Source organism: Lepidochelys kempii, chromosome 5 (assembly GCF_965140265.1).
Source record: "Lepidochelys kempii isolate rLepKem1 chromosome 5, rLepKem1.hap2, whole genome shotgun sequence".
NCBI lineage: Eukaryota > Metazoa > Chordata > Testudines > Cheloniidae > Lepidochelys > Lepidochelys kempii.
In genome coordinates this window covers 93,262,770-93,275,728 of record NC_133260.1, presented here as the reverse complement: position 1 = coordinate 93,275,728, position 12,959 = coordinate 93,262,770, and the positions used below count along the sequence as shown (strand labels likewise).

The 12,959-nt window shown below is 42.9% G+C and overlaps 1 long non-coding RNA gene across 2 annotated transcripts in view; it reads right to left on the bottom strand.

The window, feature by feature from the left end:
- LOC140911636 (uncharacterized) overlaps positions 1-12,369 on the bottom strand; it is a 73,527-nt gene extending 61,158 nt beyond the window's left edge. Inside the window, exon 1 of one of the 2 annotated variants that reach the window (XR_012159059.1) lies at positions 12,304-12,369. This is a non-coding gene — a long non-coding RNA (uncharacterized lncRNA). Of the gene's footprint in view, positions 1-10,640; positions 10,817-12,303 lie in introns of those variants that run through there. The other variant, XR_012159060.1, reaches the window with a different exon arrangement.
- Positions 12,370-12,959: the final 590 nt, after the last annotated feature.

The window sequence follows — 12,959 nt, the reverse complement described above, 5'->3', positions numbered from 1 at the left end:
GGGGCAAGGGGTTGGGGTGCAGGGAGGTGAGGGCTCGGGGTACAGACTCTGGGGTGGGGCTGGGGGGTTTGGGGTGCAGGAGGTTGCTCTGGGGGGGCTCAGGGCTGGGGCATGGGCTTACCTCGGGCAGCTTCTGCTCTGCAGTGCAGTGGGGCTAAGGCAGGCTGCCTGCCTGTCCTGGCACCAAGCTGTGCGCGCCCCTGTAACAGCCAGCAGGTCCAGGTCCTAGGCTGGGGGTGCAGCAGGCTGCACATGCTGTTCTCGCCCTCAGGCAGCCCCCCCCAGCTCCCATTGGCCAGTTCCCAGCGAATGTGAGTGCAGAGCCAGTGCTCGGGGCAGAGCCCCCCCAGCTTAGGAGCCGGACCTGCTGGCTGCTTCCAAGGTGCGGTGCGGTGTGAGCCAGGACACGTAGAGACTAGCCTGCCTTAGCACCACAGCACCACCAACTGTACCTTTAATGACCCAGTTGGCGGTGCTCGCTGGAGCTGCCAGGGTCTCTTTTCAACCAGGTGTTCCAGTAGAAAAATGGACTCTTGGTCACCCTATTGGCTCTGCAGTTCCTCCTCCCATACTACGTCACCTTCCCCCAGAATCTTGCTCTGTGCCCTTAGCATGCTAATCTTGCATTATGCATGCTTAACTGTAGCTCTTTCCCTAGACTGGCTGGTGTAGCTACTAAATGCATGCCTCGACACCCTTCCTCTTTCAAGGAAATTCCCAGCAACCTCCTCTCTCCCTCCCTGGATTTTTAAAATAAATCATGGAAGAAACAGCTTACCTTTCTCTTATTTTTATGCTGAAACTATGCTATCACCTTCCCCAAACTGTGGTACCCTAATCCTTAGTGTCCATCGGTTAATATGGCTCTTTTAATCACTCCCTTTTGCTACTCCTAATTATTGTCTAGTATTTTGTCTAGTACTTCGAGGGACTGATATTGTTAGATGATGGAAAAACACTAAAAGAAAATGCAGTATGATTGCAAGTGGTATTGTGTACGGAGCAGTGCTGAGAATTAAACTCTGTTGTGCTACTACATAGCAGAGACAGTTAAAGGAAGTTGATTAATACCCAGTTTACACTAGGAAAGGTTTGCTGATACAGCTACACCTATATAATCATAGCTCGCTCTTCTATAGTGCTTTTCTTCAGTAGTTCTCAAAGCACTTTACAATCTCTAATGTATTTATCTTCAATGCCCCTGTGAGGTAGGCATTGTCCACGTTTTACAGATGGGCAACTGAGGCACAAAAAAAGCTAAATGACTTGCCGATGGTGACACAGGAAGTCTGTGACAGAATAGAATTGAATCAGAGTCTCCCAAATCCTATGCTAGCCCTTAACCCCTGGACCACTCTTCCTCTATAGCAGATATAGTAGCAAATCCTCTTAGCGTAAAGGCAGGTTATACTGGCAAAAGTATGTTTTTGTTGGTATACCTTATACCAGCTAGGTGAACAAAATAAGCTCTGCTAGCAACAATACTTTTATGCCAGTGTAACTGCGTCTGCACTATGGGGTTTGTCACAACCCTCATTATCATTGTTGTACCAGCACAGGTTTCTAGTGTAGAACTGGGCTAACTTTAATATGAAGACTGCACTGTTTGCCCCACACATTTCAATAAATCCCGTCTTCCTTCATGCCCATCCTATACATCAAGGGCTGAAGTTCTACTGAAACACAATGATGGAATATTATGTCAATATACTTTTAAGCAAAGTATCCATGAATTTCAGAATAAGGCTCTCGCTTTAAATTCTTTATTACATTTTCTTGTAACACAAAAGTTTAGTATGACTAGCTCAGGATTACACCGAAGTAGGAAACCAGTGAATTTGCATTTATCCTAAAAGCCTATAAGGAGGCTTCAACATCAAAAGAACTGCCTCAGTTGATCTGATGCTTGTCATCAACATTTCTCCAAAGGATCAAACTAATTTAAAGTGGGTTAAACAACACTGACCTCTAATACTTCTTAATCTCTTTGATTTTCCTCATACACATTAAGGAGTTTACATATAAAACAATATAAAATATGCCTGTATTTAAACCCACTTCTATTCTTCCTTTTTAATAGCCTGGGGGAAAATGAAATAACATAAAATAAGCCACTGGCTAAAGAAAAAAAGTTTAAAAAAAATTCTTTACTTGTAGCGGTTTCTACAGGGAAAACATCTGCATCCAGAAATGTTTCTGTGAAAATACACATTAAACCGCACCCACAAAATTTGCTCACACATGAAAGTGTGCAAAGGGCCTGAATGATCCCCGCATTCCTCTAGTTTTGCCCCAGTGTAATGTTATTGATTTTAATGGTATTACACTAACACAGAACTGCAGCCCATGCAGCAGTGAGCCAGCACAATATATCCCGTTGGATTAATCATCCAGCTAATATACATGCACAAATAGCTGTTTGTACGTGCAGGTACCGGCATTGTGCACCCAATTGAACATTTTGCATGTGCACTTACTTGGGTACACACGTATATGTTTGAAGGAGCTACATAGGGACCAACTTTTTTATTGCTCTAAATAGCCAGTATATTCAATGTGCCACATATTTATACAATACTACGGGCTTCCTGGACAATTACCAAATGAAAAAGAGTTTTAGGGTCTTCTCTCTGATAATTGGGAGTGGATAAATTATTGTCATTTTAAAAGTGGGAAGTGATTGAACACAAACCAGAAAGACAGTTTATTCTCTAGAACGTCTAGCTTTAAAAGAGACCAATGTTAACTGAAAAGGGGACATTTTTAGTGCAAAGTCCAGCAATTTACAAAAACTGGTCTTCCTTATTCCAGCTTCTGGAACTGGAGTAGGTAATTCCCCAGCAATACTAAAGTGAGATGCATGAACATACCCCATATATGATTGGCAAAAGAGACAACTTTTCCTAACAAACAACTTAAATAACAAGACCCTAGGGTGCTAGGTGTATCTTACTGCAGCTTTGTAACATGATTTTATTTAGTTAACCACTCTGCCATTCAGTTTTAACTACCATCAGAGTTGGATCAATCAACTGATTGGCCCCAAACCCCTGTTCAGATTAAGACACCAATTCTCCACTACCTTCAAGTAATTCTCAGACATAGCAGAGAGTGGCAGCTGCAGAGGGCCAACTGCTGCTCCCCCATCCTAAATCATCAGTCCCCAGTGGAAGTTAAAGCAGCAGAAGCTGACTCCAGCCTGTACCTTTGGTGTAATATCCATCATGGACTATATGTCAATGGAGAGTCAGGCTTATTTCACCACATTCACTTCTACCCAAACCCTGCCCACAGAATGCCCCTTTCCACCGGCCATCTCCAGCTATTTTAAAGCCCCTTTGCACTGCGTATGTGGCACAAAGTGCCCTTAGCAAACCAGAAAATCCAGCCCTAACACTATATATTCAAAACCAATGCATAGATTCAGTTTCTAGTACATTGTACGTGGGCCAGATGGAGCAAATCCCACCACACTGCATCACTTAAGAAAACCCTCTCACCTTGCCCAGCTCTGTAGCTCCTCCTCTTCCTCCCACCCCTGCCTTTCTGGTACCAAAGGGTCAAGTCCAGTAGCATCTAATCAGCCCTTTATCTTCTGACAGATGATAGGAAGTTCTCTCTGTGTTGTCCTTGGAAGAGAGCTTAAACACTCAGGTCTCATTTGCTCTGCAGGGCATTAAATTTCTCACAGTGCTTTTCCAAGAAGAAACGGTCATTAAATTACTTGTAAATGAATTACATTCTCTTTAGCTACAACTTAACTTGGAAAAGAGATTATTAACATCCTGTTCTAAAATACTGTGTGGTGGTGTTGTATGTTATTACAGATTTACCACATTTCCCTCCATTTTCCAAGTCATTGCCTTTCAGTGGTGGATGGAATTATCTCTGTGCACACTCTGTGTATCAGTTTATAAAGTTTGTAAAATGTTTTGGTATCCTTATCCTGATGAAAAGCTCATGTAAATGTAAGATTATCAAGGCCAAATCCATGGAGTTGATGCCGTAACAATATCAACAGGCAAACTCTTCCACTCCCTGTTATCCTAACCATCACATAATGTTTTCTAATTTCAAGTTGAATTTGCCATTAATTATGTTACTCGCCAAGTGTAAACACTCCTTTGCCATCCCCTGTGATAACTTATACACTTATAGTGAAGGGTAATATAGAATTATATTCCTAAATCGTTTTGGTTATTAAAACCATCCAACTCCTTTCAGAGCGTGTTTCATAAATGACCAGTGAGTGAGGTAATTCACTAGCCTGACTATAGAACAAAATAAGGACAGTCTGGAGGTAATTCTTCTGTTTTTCCTGCAAGTAGCAAGGACATTTGTAAAAGAAAGTGGTATTATTATTAAGCAATAATCTGTCCCCACCATGGGGAAGGAAATTGTTTCTTTTGTTTTTCAGACACTCTACAAGCAAGCTGGCGCCAGCGGGAAAAATAACCCAGAATACCATGGATCTATGTTTTGTGTTGTTTGTCTGTGGTGTTTGTCTTGTTGCTAGCATTGTTGTGTTTTAATGAACAGAAAACCTCATGATGTGGGTGGGGGATGGCTTCCAAAGGCTGGCCTTGGGGGGGAAGATGTGTATGGGAATGCAAATTCTCAACTAGGAGGCCAGCATCTGTATAATAGCTTCCGTGGTACCTGGAAATGGAATGGCAACTAAGGTGGCCCCCACAAGCCCTATGGAAATAATGAAAAGGGGAGGAGCTCACTGGGAAATCAATGGGGGTGTGTGTAAAATAGTGTAAATCAATAGAAGATGTTTGGATGTGCCCCTCTCTTATGACTATAGAGGAGCGGGATCAATGGCCTATGCAAGGGGTGGACAATTGGGTGTACTGTGTATAAGGTGTTTTGCTGGGAATGTACATATTACTGGGGGCACAATTACACCAGCCCATAACCAAACTATACCCATCTACATGCTGCTATATGGACTTTGGTGCTCAAATGGATCTGTGAATCTTATTGCTGTGAATAAGCCAGGGCTTACTGCCTGATTCCATACCAAGTGGTCAAGCTAGTTTGGACAATATCCCATTTCTCTGTGAACATTCAATGGACTTGTGATATGGACAAAAGCATACAAAACTTGAAGGAGCAGCTTGTTGCAACTGCCAGCAACTGGACACAAGATCGTGACCCCATCGAAGGAGGAGAGGCAGTATTTTGGGGGTGTCTCGGATGTTGGACGATACTGCAGTGGTCAGGACTCGGTGTTGCTGTGGATTTTGTATTGTTAACTGTACTTGTGTTACGTTGCATAGGGAGATAACCTATTAGGAATGTAATAAGCCCTCCAAACCCTGCAGTGTACTAGACAACCCGGACCCAACCTTCTCAGGCCCACTCTAATGGGAAGTCCGGAACACTAATTGGAATAGGTGTGGTATGCCCGTATGAGAGAAGGTGCAGGGCACAATACTACACAAGGGGCAGTGGGACAAATGGAATATCGACACCTTCCACCTTGATGCCTGGCCCTATCAGGAAATGTGTCGCCATATGTCCTATGCTTTTCCAGGGATACCTGGGCAGGAGGATCCCAAAAGAAAAAGAAAAAAAAGGGGTGGAGTGTTAGGATATAGATATTCAGGCCTGTCTGCAAAGGCCTGTACTCTAAGAATTTAGGTGTATTCTTATCACTTGGCTAGTGATAGAGGTATAAAAGAAAGAATCAAAATCACTGTCTGCTGGTGTAAGGGCCTTCTCTTACTGTGACAGTCTGAGGCCCTGTTCTTAGGCTAAGGCCTTTGGCTAAGCAGCAGAGGCAGCCATAAGCTGGGAAGCGAACGGTCACATCCTCACATTCCAAACTAGTCACATTGAAATAAGGTGCTATTGGGCTGTCAGGCACTATCAGGACAGGATTGTATTCCTATCACCTCCAGAGAAAGGGAAGTGCCTAGAAAATGTAAAAGGAAACTTAGTTTGATAGCATCCTGTCTGGCAAGAACTCACTTATCAATAGCTGGGATGTGAAATCCTCACTTCTGTATTGTTTTGTCATTATAGTTCCTACTTTGCTGTTGTTTGTCTGTATAATCTCTGTCTGGTTCTGTGATTGTTCCTGTCTGCTGTATAATTAATTTTGCTGGGTGTAAACTAATTGAGGTGGTGGGATATAATTGGTTACATAATCATGTTACAATATGTTAGGATTGGTTAGTTAAATTTCAGGAAAATGATTGGTTAAGGTATAGCTAAGCAGAACTCAAGTTTTACTATATAATCTGTAGTCAATGAGGAAGTGACGGGGTGGGGGTGGGCATGTGGGTGTGTGAGATGGGAACAGGGAATGGGGGTAAGAAAATTGGAATCATGTTTTGCTAAAGGGGGAAATGGGAACAGGGAATGGGAGTAAGGAAGTTGGAATCATGTTTGGCTAAGGGCAGGAATGGGAACAGGGACACAGGTGTAAGGCTTTGTGGTGTCAGAGCTGGGAAGGAGGATACTAAGGAAGGAAACTGGAATCATGCTTGCTGGAAGTTCACCCCAATAAACATCGAATTGTTTGCACCTTTGGACTTCGGGTATTGTTGCTCTCTGTTCATGCGAGAAGGACCAGGGAAGTAAGTGGGTGAAGGAATAAGCCCCCTAACACTAACCATCACATAATGTTTTCTAATTTCAAGTTGAATTTGCCATTAATTATGTTACTCGCCAAGCGTAAACACTCCTTTGCCATCCCCTGTGATAACTTATACACTTATAGTGAAGGGTAATATAGAATTATATTCCTAAATCGTTTTGGTTATTAAAACCATCCAACTCCTTTCAGAGCGTGTTCTGCACTCCTTACTCAGGCTTACCAAAGCCCCAAAACTTCCTCCAGAATTGGCACTGCTTGGTATTGTCACTAGCAACCCTAAGAAAAAGGCCATAAACTCCAGGCATAGAGTAAGACCTATTCTCTGACCCCTAGACATCATCCATGGTCATATACTCCTTGTACACAGTAGGTTGCAGGGCTGCTACTAGCAGGTCAGGCTTCTGTATTAGATATGGACTGGCTGCGGAGCTTCCTTCTCAGAATGATACACCAGGGATGTGTCTTCCATAAGATTATTAATGCTTTGCCAAGTATGAGTAAGGTTAGCTTAAATAAGGTATGTTACACACAGCGCCACATACTGGCTGAATGGTATAACACAATTTAGCATTCTATTACACCCATTTAGGTCATGTTTCAGGTCCATTGATGGGGCCTTGTGATGAAGTCTGCACTGCTCTACTGGTTGTGTAGATAAAGGAATTCAGGGCTAGATTGCTGGGTCTGGATGAGCCACAATTGCTAGAATACAACAGAAAGATGACTCCAGCACACTCCAGCTCTACCCCTTATTTCCTGGACAGCTCAAGAATGTCCCCTGTGCCTGATGGGAAGAATGGAGGGGTTATAGAGCCAGCTCTTGGCTGTATAGTATTTCTCCCCTACTGTCTATCTGAAGATATCGACAGAGAGGCACAAAAGGATGGACCCAGGGCCCAGAATCTGGCCCTCAGTCTTCAGGGTTGTCACTTCTGTACGTCTCATTAAAATAAATTTAGAAAAAGTTATAAAACCCATCAGTGAAAGCCCCATCATCCTTGCTTTTGCACATACAGGGGAAAATATACACTGAACATCTAGGATGACCAATAATACAAATATTTAGCCCTGCATTTCCCAAGTCTCAACCTCTCCCCTACTTAGCCCAGTTGAAAACCATCAGCACAAACTGATTCTTCAGATAAAGTGAACGTGCAGGTGTCCAGACAAAGAGTTGATTTATTTATTACTCTTTCAAGGGAAAGGTTACACTTAATGGATAGATATTTTCAAAATCATTTGAATAAGGAAAGATCCTTTGATAACATTATTCATGTTAGGAGAGACTGTTATCAATGGAAATATGCATTAGGTAACAAACATTAACTTTTGTTGACTGTAAAAGAGCACCAGCTTTATTCAATTACTTAGGTTTAATAACTTCCTTAGGAGCATATTGTACACTCATTTAGCACTCAGAAGAAATGTAAAATATATACCCCTTATTGCCCAAAAGACAGATCTTTATTATTGTAGTTTAATGGGTAAATTATTTACATAATGAGCACCAAATCAGTATCTTGCATGTAATCACATGAAAACAAACCTCATTCTTTTACATTACAGAGAAAGAAACACAAAAGGCTTAACACTGGCACAGGGTGCAGCAGGAATCCCAAGTCTTATCACCACTGCGGCTGCAACAGCAGGCTGACTTACTTTCACTTGTCTGTATTGATCATGTTTGTATCTACTTTCTGGCTCTGAAGTTTTGTTCGCACTTGCAGATAGTAGAGTGGTTTCACATATACAGGACCAATTTGGGCTGCTCCTGCATGGGTGTACTGGACTGGGTTTTGAGAAGGAATGGGTAGAGGGAGCCTGCCCCATCCCAAGCCACAGGCACCCCCATACACGAGTCAAACACAAGACCAGCATAGAGCTCCCTTAATTGTTAGACTGTGGGGTTATCTAGGGTGTCACACAGCACCCACACTAAATGCAATGTCTGGAACCCCTTCCATACTCCAGCATCCCTATTCACATGTCAGCAGATGCTAGGGGAAGCACACACTACTCCTTCCAAAAGGCAGGTGAAATTTTCAATGCACTTTTGCTCAATCATTAAAGCTCTGTGCATACCCAAATCCACCAGCAAGGTGGCAATTTTGCCTGTAAATTAAAAACAAGTAAGTTCATTAGAAAACTGGAAATTCTCCAAGTTGTATGGTATTAATATTACAATTCCTTTTCACTTTAGTGGCAAATGTGTCTTAATCCCATTCAATTTTGTGAAACCATAGAGGTTAAGGAAGCAAATAAGAGAAGAAGCGGGAGTATCAGTCCTCTCTGTGGCAAGAAACACATGTGGTTCATTAGAAAGACAGATCTGCCACTCATGTGCAAGGAATTTCCCATTGATTAATCTGCCAGTCTTTATAGGATATTGATGCCAGTCATTACTGAACATATGCCTCTCTGGGCCACTGGTGCATGGGTCAACAAAATGAGACCATGAACCATTTTTTGAAAGGGGTAAAAGAGAGGTTCCACGTTTTCATAGGCTCAAAATTCCTTCCCCTCTCCTCCAGTGGACACACACACAAGCATCCAGATTCAGATGTACAAACTCCAGGGGAGGAAAAAGGGGCATGAAAGTCACAAAATGCCAACCTGAGTTAAAAAACATCTATTACTATGGGGGGGGGGGGGGTTGGAGTAAAAAAAAAAAAAAGCAGAAGAAGCAGCAGCAGCCAACATTAAGTTCTCTCTCTCACAAATTTCTAGTAGTCATTTTTATAGGCTACAACTATGGTCATTATTGTTCTCCATCCATCTTATAATTTCAACTAAATCGAGCAATGAAAATTTTATAGTGCATCCCTAATTGTGCACCAGACTGGAACTGTTCATACAAATTCCAAGCAATTATCATGCTTTCTGGGAAACATTGGCAGCAAACACAGGATTAAATGCTTGTAACAGCAAGCCAGATGGGAAACACTGATAAAGAAAATCTCATGGAACTCAATTCCTTTTCCAAAACTATGGTATTATTTAATTTAACCTGGGGTTGGAATACATTCATACCATATTCAAAGCAAGGTCATTTAGGTACAATAACTAGATCATAAGTATGCCAAATATTCCCTGCACACACACAGTTATATACTGTGTATAGAACGAACATAGACATAAATAGAAACACCCCTACACACACACAAATTTATAAACAAAAATGTGTCAGTTAATTAAGACCCCCTGAAACTGACTGGATGAGGAAAAGCACTAGAGAAGAGGATTAATTCTTTTAACTGCTTCATAAAAGAAAAGTCTTCTCATGGACTTTCCTTGGCTCCTATCTCCCACTCTTTCTTGATTCTCAAATATTACATTCTGCAGACCATCAGGAAGGGTTCTCTGCACAAGCGGTTGTCCCTGATCTACAATCCAAAAACCACTCTTTTAAGGTCATGATCCAGCAAAGCACTTAAGCCCATCACTATTCAGCATGGTTTGATGTTTACTGATGCAGCCATGGAAGCAAGGAAACACACACATCAGAGTAAATGGTTAAATACAGAGGCTGAAACTTTCAACTATTAACCAAATGAAACCATTCCCCAAACTACACAGCAGGGCCATTCCAGTGTGGCGTCAATGGCTGGAGATTCGGATGATGGGTATAAGGGCAATGTCCTTTATGCCTCCAGGCCTGCCCTGACCCTCGCAGGAAGACAGAGTCCCAAACCATTACCCTTATCCTCACTGTAAATAGGAGAGAGGAGATGAAGGTAGCCCTACACTGCGCAAGATATGGAGGCATATCCCAACACCATGCAATGTTGTGCTCAGGGCCCAGTACCCAAGCAGCCCCTTTCTTAACCCACCCATTGCACTGGTAGCTACCTGGGGTATGACAGCAGTCAACCTGAACTTCTACACCTTGTCATAGGTCCTTCAAGAAAATGTCTGACCCCCAGGTCGGATAAATATGCTCCATCTTCTCTGAACAGACAATCCATCTATGGAGATGTACTTAGATCTTGAATGGGAAGTCACTGCACCCCTTTTGTGATAATATACTTACTAATCTCCCAGTTCAGTTCCTTCCACACCTGGTCAATTTCATCTTGATAGCACCTCTGCTTATTAGAATAAACAGGAAAATCAGCATGCTTTCAGCAGTCTTACTGACCAAACTTCTTAGGTTATCACTCCACCCTCTCACCCTCCGCAATCCAATGGCTGCTTGCTTTGTCCCTTCAGTTGCATTGAATCAATGGGTAGAAAGAGGCGGGAGGTGCCTTGAAGTGTTTGTTCCTCTTTTTCACAGTTTCAGTCCCCCTCTTGAAAAACATTTCTAGCTGGATAACAGGAAACAAAAAATCTACGGGAAAGGATATTCCCTGCAGCTTCCCCCCCCCCCCCCCCCCCCGTCACTTGTCTGAGCTTCCTTTGTTTCCCTCCCTGCTTCATTACAGTGTTTACTGATGAAATGCAAATTAAGCAGAGCACACATTCCCTTTTTTGGAGACAGACCTGTTTGCCAACCTCAGTTTGGAATATGTGTTAATAGCACCATACAGTGGAATTTTATAGCTTCACATACAATATTGCCACACAATTTGCTGGTCATTATTGTCCTGATAAAATGTGAGTTTTCAGATGATACCTTGCAAGGCATACTTTGTACAAAGATTATTACGATAGTGTGTAAAGTGTGAATACAGGGGTACATTCTGTCACAACTGGTTTCCTGGAATCTACCCTGGGGCCCTTTAAACATGACCAACAACTATCTGGCACAAGGATTGGGAAATCTTACTGCCTGTGCACTGCAGGAATTGCCTGCTAATTAACCTGCAATTGTCAATGACACCAGCCCCAAGGTGCACTAACTATACCACAAACTGAAGTATGTGTGATTTGGGAATAGGCCATATGTGGGGTAGGCCCTGACACATATTAAAATCCAGGAATTCTGAACACCTGTGGTGCAAACACCTGCTGTGTTAGTTCAGAACACCTGTGGTGCAAAAGAAATTTCCATCAGTCCAAGTAGGAAACCTTGGATGTTGCTCACATGGCTTGAAGCATCAACGTTGGATCCTTTTTTGGTTTGTGATACTGGTTCCTGATATTGATCCGCCCGCAGGCTCTGCAATACAAATAACTTACAATCTGCTAATGAGGCAATCTGTACCACTATTGTGCTGTCGCTCCAGAAGCAAACCTGCTTAATAGTGACAGCCATTAGAATATAGCAATATTGCAGAAACGTGAGGTCTTTGGTAATGCCTTTCATGTTCCATTCCTCCATTCCTGAGCACACACCACTCTCCTTGAAAGTACACTCCAAATCCCAAGCCACCTGCCATGTCTGAGTGGACCTGCAAATAGGCATCTAGCAACCAAAAGCACTCTTCATGCCACAAGATAGCTCATTATATTCTGACAATAACATGTCCCAAACCTTTAGATCCTCTCTCATCTTCTTGCTCACCCTAACAGTAGCGCTTGTCCTGACTTCTGCCAACCATGCAATAAAGGCACAACCAGAAGCCTCCATCCTGCAAGCAAAATGCAGATGGCCAGTGATGTCCTGTCGCTGTCTGAAACAAACTTTCTTGACCTCTATTACAGTGGAAAACACACTAATGTTTCAAACGAGGGACGAGAAACACCTACCAGAGTATCTAGTTCAATCCCCAGACATACCAATCAGTCACGAAGGCCTTCTGTTCCCTTACCTGATGGGACTCCCAGGCTCCTGGTCATAGTCTGAAGTGTGGACATTTGTCTGTCCCGGCTCGCTCTACAAAAAGAAAGTCAACAAGAAAGCAGGTAACCCTGAGAAGTCCAGATTCCCCGGCCACTGCCCATTCTAACATTGAACAAAATTTTTCAAAAGCTGCAGAGGAGCTAAAACATCTTAATGGCACAGTTTTCTCAAAATAAAATTGACCTTTGAATCGAAACCCAGCAGGCTGAAGTGTGCTGCCTGAGCATCCCTCTCTCTGAAGGCTGACTTCAAATTGCTTTTGGCCGTCAGAGCTCCTTTCCCACACGTCCTCAGGAGGAGGATTGGTCCCACTGCCTCTTACTTTTTAAATATTGGATGCTCCTCTCGAGCCTCCATTCTGCTAGGTATTTAAGCATGTGCTTCTTTCCATCCCCAGTGCTTAATTTGTGCCAGGGCTTGCCAGGGCTGAGCCCCAGCACTTCTAGGTTTAGCAGTTCATAGCCCTGGCACCTGCCGCGCCAGTTATGAATGTAAAAAAAAATGGCTGGAGCCCTGGCACCCAATTGCTTGAGCCCCAGCACCTCTTTCATTACAAATTAAGCACTGTCCATCCCTATTCAGTAAAGCATGTTGTAGGAGTAGGATTTTATATTTGTATTAGAG